The sequence below is a fragment of the Pteropus medius genome, unplaced genomic scaffold, assembly GCF_902729225.1.
Source record: "Pteropus medius unplaced genomic scaffold, Ma_sr-lr_union100, whole genome shotgun sequence".
In the NCBI taxonomy this organism is placed as follows: Eukaryota; Metazoa; Chordata; class Mammalia; order Chiroptera; family Pteropodidae; genus Pteropus; species Pteropus medius.
In genome coordinates, this window is record NW_024355008.1 from 324,775 (window position 1) to 337,248 (window position 12,474).

The window sequence follows — 12,474 nt, forward strand, 5'->3', positions numbered from 1 at the left end:
GCACAGCACAGATTACCACTGTGCTACAAGGCTATTTAAGAGTGTTCTTTTTTTTCTGCCTAGTTTTTCTAAAGGACAGATGAGTTTCCAAAGAAGGTCTAAAAAACAGCTAAAGTCAAATGCCATTGATGTCTCCAACTTTTATATCAAAATGAAAGGCTTTCACTTAACATTTGTATCAAGATGGCTTTCTATGCAGCCCACACAGCTGCCATCATTGTTTGGCTCTAACCTGCTTCATCTTGTGCCTAAATATCAGTGCATGACAGACTTACTGAAGATTTTGGGATAATGAGTGGGACTTACAGAAAAGCACAGAAAAGGAAACAATTTAAAATAGAATAATAACTATCTCACTGTCTCAAAGCTTTTCAGCCACACTATCATCTCTAGCAGTTCCTCTTCAGGGCCAATCAGGGTACTGTGAGTCCATGCCTCTCTGTTCCAGGATTTCTCCAATATCTCAGTATTTGAATATGCATCATTGACTTAGGAAGAAACTAAAAATGTCGCTTCTTCAATGTGCAAAGTACTAAACTCTTCTTTGTCTGAACCTGACCTAGAGGGCCAAAATCTGTTCATGTATTTTTCTAAACAGATGTGCAGCCGTCTCTATAATAGGAAGTCTGCTTTTCTCCTAAGAAGGTCAGACTGATGCTTACTTCCCAGTATAACAATCATTTAAAATAACATTTTTTTCTTACACAATATTTCTGTTAAAACTGGAGTAGGTACTCTGACTTGCCTTACATGTTGCTGTAATATAAAACTATGCCAGCTATGCATGTAGAAAGAGAACAGCTAGGTGCGAGCAAACATATCCACAGTAAACATACCCAGATATTAAATAGCTTTTTACTATCTACTTTGTGTTTTGTGTGTGTGTGTGTGTTTGAGTGTGCCTAAATAAAATTTTATTGGAATATAGCCATATTTATTTACCTATTGTCTATGGCTGCTTTTACACTACAGCAACAGAGTATTCATGACTGAGACCATATGTGGCATTTCTATCACTTCACACTGCTGCTACACACTACAAATCACAGTAACACATTTTTACTGACAGCATTTCAAGTGCCATTCAGATCATCATACTGGGACATTTTATTATTTTATTACCAGGCTATACCTGTTAAATCAAAACAAACAAACAAAAAACTGGGCCTAGGATATTCTATTTTTAAGATACAATGAAATGTGGGTTATTTTGTTATCAAATTAGATGGCAAAGCATTATGTTTATTATGCAACGAATCTGTATCTGTGCTATAAGAATACAATATATGTTGACATTACCAGACCAAGAACTCATCATAATACTACCAAATCACAAAAAAAACATTCAGAAAAGTTACAAAAATTAAAAGCTATATCTCATCATAGTAAAATTTCTTCACAAAAAAAGAAAAGGAGGAAATGAGGCTGCAACCAAAGTACATGTCCAAGTGGCTCATTTGCTAGCCATGCAAGAAATTTAATGTTGATTGATTACAGCAACTGAAAAAAATGTATCTAGAAAAAATAAACCTGTTTAAGACCATTAGCTTTGGGGTAAGAACAGCTGCTTAAAGTGTTGAGCCCACTGGGAACAACATCCATATACAATTTAAATTATTTAGTGAAGGTAAATTATTTTGAGTGGTTTTCCTTGTCTCTTAATAAGTTGACAGGTTTCAGGATACTGTTCATTTGTTCCTGTTTATTCAAGGAGTCAATGTTTGAAGTGACCGGAGAATTAGCCTCTCTGAATAGGCTGCATGAAACAGGTGAGAATATTTTTTGAAGAAGCTGAGAAAACATTAATTCAATACACCTGAAGGGAAATCAGCTCTGCTGTGTTATAACTTATGGAAGTAGAAACAGGTTTAGTTTGATGTACACTTGTGAAAATGTATGTCTGGAAAGGTCTTTATTTCTCCTTCATATCTAAAGGAGAGCTCTGCTGGATACATTATTCTTGGCTGGTAGTTCCTTTCATTTAGTAGTTTGAATATTTGATTCTACTCCTTTCTGGCTTGTAAGGTTTGTGCTGAGAAGTCCAATGATAATCTAATGGGCTTTCCCTTATAGGTTATTGTCTTCTTTTCCCTGGCTGCCCTGAGAATTCTGTCTTTGCCATTGATTTTCGATAATTTTAACACAATATGTCGGATAAGGCCTTTTTGGGTTGAGATAATTGGGTGTTCTGTTGACTTCTTGAGTTCCAAGCTCCAGCTCATTCCTTAGATTTCAGAAATTCTTGTCCACCGTTTGTCTGAAAATTCTTTCTAGTCCATGCTCCTTTTCTTCTCCTTCGAGAATGCTCATTATTCTTATGTTTCCTCTCCTGATAGTATCAGCTAGTTCTTGTATTTCTCTTTCATTATTTTTAATTCTTCGGTTTCTCTCTTCTTCCTTCTGATTTATTTCCAGATTTCTGTCTTCGATATCACTGATCCTTTCCTCCATTTGGTCGACTCTATTTCCCAAGCTTGCTATTTCATTTTTCAACTCTTGCAGTGTGTTCTTTATCTCCAGAAGGTCTATTCTGTTCTTCTTGAGGGTTTTAATCTCCTTGCTAAAGAACTCATTCTGCTCATCTAGTTGTTTTTTCAATTCCTGAAATTGTGGATATGACTCATTTTGGAACTCACTGAGTTTTTTCAGAAGTACCATCCTGAATTCTCTGTCATTGAAGTCGCATATTTCTATGTCTGTAGATTTATTTTCTGGAGATTTTTCTCTTTCTTTCTGAGATGCCTTGTCACCTTGGTTGTTCATGGTGTTTAATGGACTATTTCTCCGCCTGGACATTAACGGAAGTGTTTTCTGCTTTTTTCCCAGAAAGATTTATTATATAAGTTCTCTCTTTAGCCTGTTGCAAAGAAAGCGTTTTTCTTTTGGTTTTCAGTAGGTGGCGTCTAAGCCTCTTGGATTCCTGTGGTAGTTCTTATGTGCAGATTCCATGCTCAGAAGTGCTGGTGTGTAATTTTGGTGTTTTTTGTTGAGTTTTAGATGTTCAACTTATTGTTACTTCAAGGGGAGAGATCTGGGGACGTCTCTCACCTTGCCATGTTTCTGAGGTCATTCTCTACTTTGTGTTTTAAGACGCGTATTGACTTAAAACTGTCAGTAAGGGGAAAAAATGATCTTCTGTGTTGTGATGGCTTTTTACTCTTTGTTATGGTAAGTTGACCTACTGCAAAGCTAAAAGTATAAGCAAACATGGAAAAGCAACTTAAATGTACTACTTACTAATAAACATAAAATGATACTGGAAATGTGGCACATTTTAAAAGTCATTTTGGGGTGATGGGGTAATAACAACAATCAACACTTCCTGAGTGCATATAAGGTACACTTCTAAGTGCTTCACATCAATGTACTTGTTTTACCTTACTTATCCTAAATGCTTTCTACGTTTAATTTAATAAACAACTCTTTGATGAACATACTTTTATTTGTTCCAACTACAGTGAGAACATTGAGAGGTCAAGTAACACACACAAGGCAGTCTTGCTCCAGAATTCCTACTCTTAACCACTACACTATAACTGCTTCTCAGTGGTAATAAATTTGTTATGAGGATCTCAGCAATTTGAATTAGAAACAAAGGCAGATAATCTCTTAGTCCCTTGTTCTCCAGTACTATATAGTCTTTTATCCTGATTCTATCTGTGTATTTGTTTCTTTCTTTTTCTCTTTACAGTTTCTCTACCTTGATAGCTTATGATCAACTGAGTCCTCTCAACTTGATACATCCTTCATTAAAGTAACCAGCAAAAACTGACCACTGGCTTTGTATCCCAATCCCAAAGTACTCTGAGAAAGACTTCAATTAGTCTAAGAAGTCAGGGGACCCTTGCCCCTAGGGACAAATAGCTATGGCTATGGGAGGAAGGCAAGATCACACAATATATATGTAGCTATCAGGGTTCATGAAGATAGTTTTCAGAGAAGTATATAGGTTGGTAGAAAACCCAAAACACATCTACTATTAGAATAGTATACATAATCACTGCATTGATATTCTTTACATATATAAGTCTGTTTGGAGTAAGGTTACAAGAATATTTGTAGACAAACATATTCTTTTGACCTACCCTTCCAGAACAAAACTTATTTGTATTCTTCCATGACCTAAAGAAGAATTTGTATAGACTTAAGCTAGAAATCTGTATTACAACAAATTACTACAAACTGAGTGGTTTAAAACAACAGAAATTTATTCTTTCACAATTCTATAGGCCAAAGGTCCAAAATCAAGGGATTGGCAGGGTTGTTTCCTTCTAGAGGCTCTGAGGGAAAAGGATTTTATGACTCTAGGTCAACTGTTACCGGAGAGTGGGGATCCTCTCCTGGCGTGTTGTCCAGGTTCTCGAACAAAGAATTAAGCAAGACACAGAAATACAGTAGAAAAGAAAAGTTTTATTAGAAGGGAAAATACACTTTAAGATGTGGAAGTGGGCCTGAGCAAGAGAAGCATGGCTCAAAAGGCCTGGTAACAAAGCCTTCAGGGTTTTTATCCCTATTTGCTGTGGGTGGTTACTTTTCTTAGAGGGGTGGGCTTCCTCGATTGATAACTAAAATTGACAGAACTCAGTGACTCATCATTTTGCTTTCTGTGCATGTTTGTTCCCAGAATTCAGTCTGTTATAATGATATTAATGAACTTCTGAGCATATGCACCATATTATAATGATGGTATAATGAGGCTCAGGTGAGTTGAAGGTCATTGGGGTCTTCAATGCACAGATGTGAGTGACTGGCTTAAACTAGTACCTAATTCTCTGCCTGCTTGTTTCTTTGTGAGAGTTAAAAAATGCCTTCTGGCTTGCTTAATTGTGGGCGGGTTAGGGCGAACTCTTCTAGGAGAGGATGACCTCAATGTCTTTGCAGGCAGACCCGAACCCCTCTAACTTTCCTGCCTAACTCTTTTCTAAGAGCCATGAACCCTCTTATTATTAGTATAGATGTTGAGGGATAGGTGGTCTCTTCTTCCGTATCTGCTTCCTCCTGAGAATGGCTGTAGTCCCTGCCTACGGGGATTTCATGGAGCTCTTTCCCTTTCTGCCTCAGTCAGCGTGGGGTCTTGGGTTTCCTGCTGAAGTGTCACCTCAGTCCCTAGACAAGGAAAAGAAGATACAAACTTGTATTTAAATCATATATCTATTAATTTCTATTATTGATTTACCTATTAAGTGAGTAAAGGAAAACAGGCTTGGTTAATACATTTCTTAAAGAGTAAAAAAGAGCTTTGGCCTAAAGTTCCCTCCCCTCTCAGACTCTAAGGGCCCTGTCTGACTTAACACCATTTCTGCTAACAATGAGCTGATGACCGTTATCAATAGCCAGAGGATTTGAGTCACCAGTTTTGGGCAATTATCAGGATTTGTGGTAGAGGACCTTTTTTCCAAAGAAAGGAGGGAAGAAAACTTAACTAGGTTTACTAAAAAGATTAACTCTGCAAGAGATCTCTTATTTCATTTCTTGCCAAAACATTGAGAATTTTACAAGTGATGTCCCGGCTCACAGCCACTTAGCTTCTGGTGGTTACTAGCAGTTCTTGGCATTCGTAGCTTGTTGAGCATCATTCCAGTCTCTATCTCCATCTTCACACTCTTGTCCCCCTCTGTTGTTCCTCTTCTAACTCATAGTTTTCTTTGGATTTAAGGCCTACCTAATCAAGTATGATTTCATCTCAATTCTAAGCATTTCACAAATAAGAACTTATTTAATAGTAGTTACAAATTGGTATTGTTTTTCTTCTGGGTTTTTCTCCCATGTGTGAAAGGCTGACAGCTCTTCCCTCAGCAGCTGGTGCAATACTTTGTGTTGTCAATGTAAGAAATGTCTAGACTCAGATAGGATATTTATAAGAGTTTACTGGAGCCCAACTGATAACATGCTGGAAAGCAAGACCTCAAATGCTCCAAAGAATAACAGTATTGCAGTTCCTTTTATACTTTTGGGATTAAGGAGGAAATGAATATAAGGAAGATTACATGAGCATGGGAGATTACAGAATAGTTAACAAGATTTTGTGCTCCCTTGAGGGTAGTTATACCTCTGAGGGGTCTGAAAAAGAGGATCACTCTGGCATTTCAAAGGTATGTTAACTTAGATGCACAAAAACAATGGACAGGGCTTGCTTAAGGCAAAGACAAACCTTTTTATCGGCCTGGGACATGACTACCCACCATGACCTGCCCTGTTGGGAATTTATGATCAAATCACTCTATAAGATTACTTTTGGTCAAATTTATTGCAGAGCCGCTTTTTCTGTCCACAGTGCTCTGTGCATAGTGACCTTGATAAAGCCTCAGCTGCAGCTAGCTGCCTGATGCTGACAGTTCATGTTTTCTCTCTCTTAAAAGTAAAACATCACCTCCTGGAGAGAGCTAAGTATGAGATTCAGGAAACTGACAGATAAGATTTAAGACTCCTTGTGCAAGTGTCTCTTTGGAAAATGAGCAACAAGAGCGCTCCCTAGGGAAAGAAAGGAAGGGACAATAATAAAGATAGATAAGCAGCCACAGCAGAAAGCAGAACTTGCTGGGCCACGTCATGCAGCATTCAGGGATATTCCCTATGCTTCAGTGACAGGAAGGAGATATGCAAACCATGTGCCCCACCATGTTTTTCTAGATTGTCACCTCTTTCTTTTCTCCACTCAGACCCAGAGAGACAGAAAACTCCTCATTGAGAGTTGGACTGCATATTTTTTAATATTTGTTTTTTGTTTTGTTTTAAAGCACCATGAGGATCTATAACAGACTAAGCTGAGAGCCAAATAAGAGACAAATAAGAATACAGCAAACGAATTTTATTTCCTCTTAGTGGAGTAACCAGTATGAGAATTGATGTAAGATTTGGAGCTACCAATTTAGAACTGAATTTTATCAGCCCCCGGGGTGATATTTCTTCGGTATGCTTATGTCTTCACAAAGTGTAGATAAGTTGAAGTCTCTATCCTATAGGCACTCCATAAAATCTCATGGTGCTTTATGGTCTTTTAGAAAGATTAACTGCTAACAGACAACAAAAGTAATTGTCACAGAACAGTAAAAGGATAAAAATGATACATGTGGTAGAATCAAAGTACTTACACATGTAAAGAATATTGGCTACAATGGGAAGAACCGAAAGCTGAACTAAATTATGATTCCTTCTGTTCCAAAAATGAGAAAGTGGAGAACTACAATAGCCCAATCGAGGCAGGACTACTAATGGTCTATACCCTTCAAGAATAAAAGTTTGGGTCATTACCCCACCAGATAAAGAACCATGACCAGCTGAGGTGTTTGCTGAGGGCGAAGGGAATACAGAATGGGGAGTGGAAGAAAGTAGTTATAAATACCAGCTACAACCTCATGACCAGTCAGAAACAAAGACTATAATGGTCACGAGTATTTACTCATTAGTAAGCAATATTAATAAAGCATTTCCTCCTTATTATTTTATTATGAATACATTTGTGTTCATATATGTGTGTATGTATATCTTAGTTTTCTTTCCTCTCTTATTCCCTTATCATATAACATAAGATGTATTGACTTTATATCATAGTCTATTTTTATCGATATATAAAATAAATATTAATTTTACATAATACTATTTAAGTTACAGGACATCAAGGAAAAGAGTAAACATCACGCACATTACCTCCTCTTCTTGAGAAGGGGTTAGTATATTTTTGATTGTGTGCAGGATAATTATATTATATTAGGTAAGATTATAATTATGTTATTATCTTTATTTTAAGATTAAGTATGGTTTAAAGAGATGGATATGGGTGCCAAGTTGATAAGAAATGTATCTGTGATGGTTAATTTTATGTGTCAACTCGACTGGGTCATGTAAAGCCCAGGTATTTAGCAAAATTTTTTCTGTGTGTGTCTGTGAGTGTGTTTCTGGATTAGATTAGCATTGAATTGGTGAACTCAGCAGAGCAGATTGCCCTCCCCAATGTGGGTGGGCATTGTCCAGTCCACTGAAGGTCCAAATAACACAAAAGGCAGAGGAAGGGATAATTCTCCCCTCCTGCTTGACCAGTTGAGCTGGATGTGGTCTCCTCCTGCCCTCAGATGGATTTACACTGTTGGTTACCCTGAAATTCAGACCTTTAGACTTGGACTGGACCACACCACCAGATCTCCAGAGTTTCCAGCTTGCAAATGGCAAATTGTGGGATTTCTCAACCTCCATAATCAAGTGAGCCAATTTCTCATAATAAATCTCTTTACATATATTGATTCCCTAGAGAATCCTGACTGATACAAAGTATTCCTTTCTTCCTTTCTCTTATTTACTGTTCCATATAAATACCTCACGTAATAACTGGTTACATAAATTGGCATCAATTTGAGATTGAAATGAAATTAGTGTACACCTAAATTTTTGCTTATCTTTTGAACTGAAGCAGCAGCAGCAACAACAACAACGACAAAACCCCAAATGGCTCAATTTTTCAAATACTACCAAAGCAAGAGAAGTTACATCAAAATAAACACATGCATACCACACTGGCAGCATTTAAAATATATTTCATCTTTTTGGAAATAACTTTGGTATCATGTATTTATATAGTATTTTCAATTATTTTACTTGTCTTCAGAAGCCAAGTAAATTAACCAGATATTTACTAGTGAGGCTTGGTTTTTGTTCCAAGGTCCTAAGATGTTATTAGTTGGTAGATAATTTATCTCGCCATTTTATATAAATAGAGCAGTTTAATTTTGAACACTATCAGATCTAAGCCAGATAGATATTTAGCAAGTTTTACTTGTGAATTTTTCAACTTCTAATTCTACATAAATACATGGTACCAAAGTTATTTTAAATTTCCAAAATGGTTTCAAGAAAAAGGTAAATCTTAATGTATCTCTACAATACTTAACTAAATTAGAAATACAACAGAAATAAAGTACAACAAGATTTCAAGATTATATGTTTGTGGGGTTTTTTTCTTCTTCTTTGTGAAGTGCCCTGTCTGCCTACTCCTGACTGTATTTAGACCCTTGCCAGTGATCTGCAGTTCTGGCTCAGAATGAGAAAAAGAAGTAGAAATTCAGAGTTAGTCCTTCTAAAATTTCTTTGCCTCTCAGTAGCATATTTTCTTAAAAGATGCTTATATACTAACTTCCTTTAAACACTTGAACTTGTTGTTAATGATAGTCTACCTAGCCTGGGTTGGGTGGAAGACGCCACAATAAGATAGAAAAGGACCACGTGGAACGAAAATCCTGGTGAGAAGCCCAACTCTGTCAGTGACTTCAGCAAGTCCTGTTATCTTTCTAGGATCAGAGATTTACCTATGAATTGAGGAGGGATCTGGCTCATCAGTTCTGAACTCTCTTTCTACTGTGTCACACATAGTAGATAATCATCTCATGAACAAAAAACACCCAGTGAAAAAATTCCAAACATTTTCAGAGATATATAGCATAGAGCAAGTAGATTTATTTTTAAAATCTGTTTCAAGATAATAGGAGGGGCTATAATATAACATACAGAAAGCCATATCAGAGGTCAGCTAATGAATTTTATTTCCCTTTAGAAGAGTAACTAGTGTAATGGTTTATATAGACCTGTTTGTTTTTACATGGCATTCCTAAAAGCATTTACAAGCTTGTGAGTAAAGAAAGTTGCCATTTATTTCACAAGGAAAAATAGAACTAAATTCTTAAATTTTTATTTTGAAATGAATTTTGATATTTTAAAGTCCTCTACTCCAAGGTAAACTAGACTGAATAGATTTCTTTATGCCTGTCTAAAAGGGTAATAGAGCGAACATCATGTATTTACTCTCTGGAGCAGTGTTTCCTGGGACAATCATTTGGAAAAAGCTTGTGTGGTGATGAGAATCTCAGATTTGGAGCTGGAAACCTGGGGTTTGGTCCCAATTCTGCTGCTCATTGTGTGACCTGATGCAAATTACCTGACTTCTGAAGTTTCAGCTTCATCATATGTAATCACTCGTAATCAGCTGTACTTCTAGGAAATATAGTGAATACAAGAGAATCTAGTAACTTCTTAATCATGGATAAATGCAGTTCGTTGATAAGTGCTATTAGGGCCTTTTCTTACTAGTTTGCATCTGGAGGGGAGATGCTTATTCTTACTATAGGTAAAACCAGGCTTCACGTCCATCTGAACTTTCTTCCTACTGACTGGAATCATAGGAATTTTCTCAGAACCAAAATTTTAATATCATTTCATGAGAACCTATTAAGCACTTACTGTGTACTTAGAAATTTTCAAGATAAGAATAAGATGTTGTTTTAGCTTTCATTGCCACAATTTACTCTGTAGTCTTAATTTAAACTCAGTGCCTAATGCAAAAGTCATATTAATTTTTCTTTCTCTTTTTTCTTTTTTCTTCTCCTCCTTCTCCTTCCCCTTCTTCTTCTAGCTAATTCTTGTTTAAATACATAGGATGAAGATTACAGCCAAATAGCAAACATTGATGGGCATATGTAGCAACATTCAATACAATTTGTTAGCTCATTTAGGAAATGGGATACTTAAAAGTCTTCAGTACTGTCTTAATTGCTTGGAGAAGCTATAAACATCTTTACAACAAGGAAAGAGGAAACTGTACCACACGCAGAGGCCAAAAAAAAAAGTTACAATGAAAACTAATGGAAATAGTTCATTATTTTATTATTTTTTAAATACTAGATAGGTTATAAAAATGAGTTTCATTTTTGCTTAATGAGTTAGGTACTTTATCTTTAAAATATTTACTTGCAGAAAACTGAAGGGGAGAAATAGGAATACTAGTTGAACTTTTCTAAAATTATAGAGTACACCATATTAACCACATCAAATAAAAGAAGAGGCTGGAAAGACCAGCAAGATATGTATGAACTCCAAGTTGTCAATGGCATTAAAATTGATGCACTCTTTCTAGCAACATATAACAAGAATGCTAAGAGTCATAGCTTTTGACCTAGTAATTCCACTATTGAGAATTTATCTTAATGAATACAAGCTGTATGTACATATCTTTGTAAACTAGTGCCATCTGTAATAGCAAACGCTTGGAAATAATTCAGTTGTGCAACAGCTACACAATGGCTGATTGAACGATAACAAGTGATATGAAAGAATCTGTGCAACTATTAACAACAAAAATACCTGACTGGAAAAAAAGGAATTTGTCTTAAGTACAAATAACCATAAAGTAATTATGACTAGATAGTCAATGCATGCATATATGTAACTGCAGAAACTATGTATAAATATAAATAACTTCATATACTTTTATTTTTAAGTCTAATGAGATATAATTTACATACCATAAAACTTTTGTTTAAAATGTATAGTTTAGTGGTTTTAAGTATATTTATAGAGTGCTTATTTGTTTTTATAATTGCTAAAATTTGTTTTTGTTTTTGTTTTTGTTTTCCCTAAGATAAGGCATGAAATCAATAGATCTGACTGCCTGGAACAAGGAAAGAAAAGTCACATTTTAATTTAAGAACTATTGGAAAACTGTTGCTGCCACACCCATGCAGTGAACTTAAATTCTGCCTAATATCCAAATAGATGTCCAGGCAGTCCAGAATGATTTTTTTTAAATCCAGGGGTTGGGGCAGGCAAGCTGCAGCAACTGCGTCTGTGTGGTGTCAGGGTCCCAAGTCGGGCTGGGCAGGTGGAGTGGCCATGCAACAGCCACCGTGGCCACTCAGCATCCACGACCCCACGCGCCCCGCGCGCGACAAGAACTTCGTGTTCCGGCCTCAAACCATCAAGTGGGCAGAGAACGAGGCCCACGTGATGGTCCTGCAGGTGGAGGACAATGACATCCAGGGGGTGTGGTACTGACGTAGGTGGTTTACTGGATTGACAATCAAAAGCGGCTGGTGCTCGGAACCGACCGGGTGCTGCTCATCTGCAAACAGGACTTCATCAGCCTCCAGTGCCGGATCACCTTAAATGAGGTGGACAGCATCTCCTACAGAGAATTCCAGTTTTCCCTGAAATCGCACAACAAGCAAGAAGGTTTGGGGATTCACATTCAGTGGGACAAGCAGAGCTGCCCTTCCTTCATAAACGAATGGAATCCTTGGTCTGCCAACCAGCTCTAGGCCAAGTTCATCCAGCACCTGATGGCCAGTGCTAACGAGAAGACCACTTCTATGTGCCAACTGGAAAGCTTCAAAGCTCTGCTAATACAAGCTATCAAAAAAGGCCCAATAGAGAGTTCTTTGACAGGACAAGCCAACAGCATGCTGGTCTTAGAGCAGCCCTCTTCATCAAGACCTACATGGGTTGATGTTCTTCATTAACCACGAGGCTAAATCGGGCTATTCCATGACCACTGGCAAGATAGATTTCAAGACGCTGCACTTGGGGAACCTCTGGACAAAGCCAGGTGGACGTGGGGACTCGGACAGCAGAGTTGGAAACGTTTACCTTAAGAGTGATTAGAATAGTCAAACGAATTATATACTTTAGTTTGATATGGACAGCTGGTAATATGAG

General features: G+C 37.0%; 1 pseudogene; it reads left to right on the plus strand.

Moving 5' to 3' along the window:
* The first annotated feature begins 11,566 nt into the window (after positions 1–11,566).
* On the plus strand, positions 11,567–12,474 carry LOC120598101 (tumor protein p63-regulated gene 1-like protein; annotated as a pseudogene).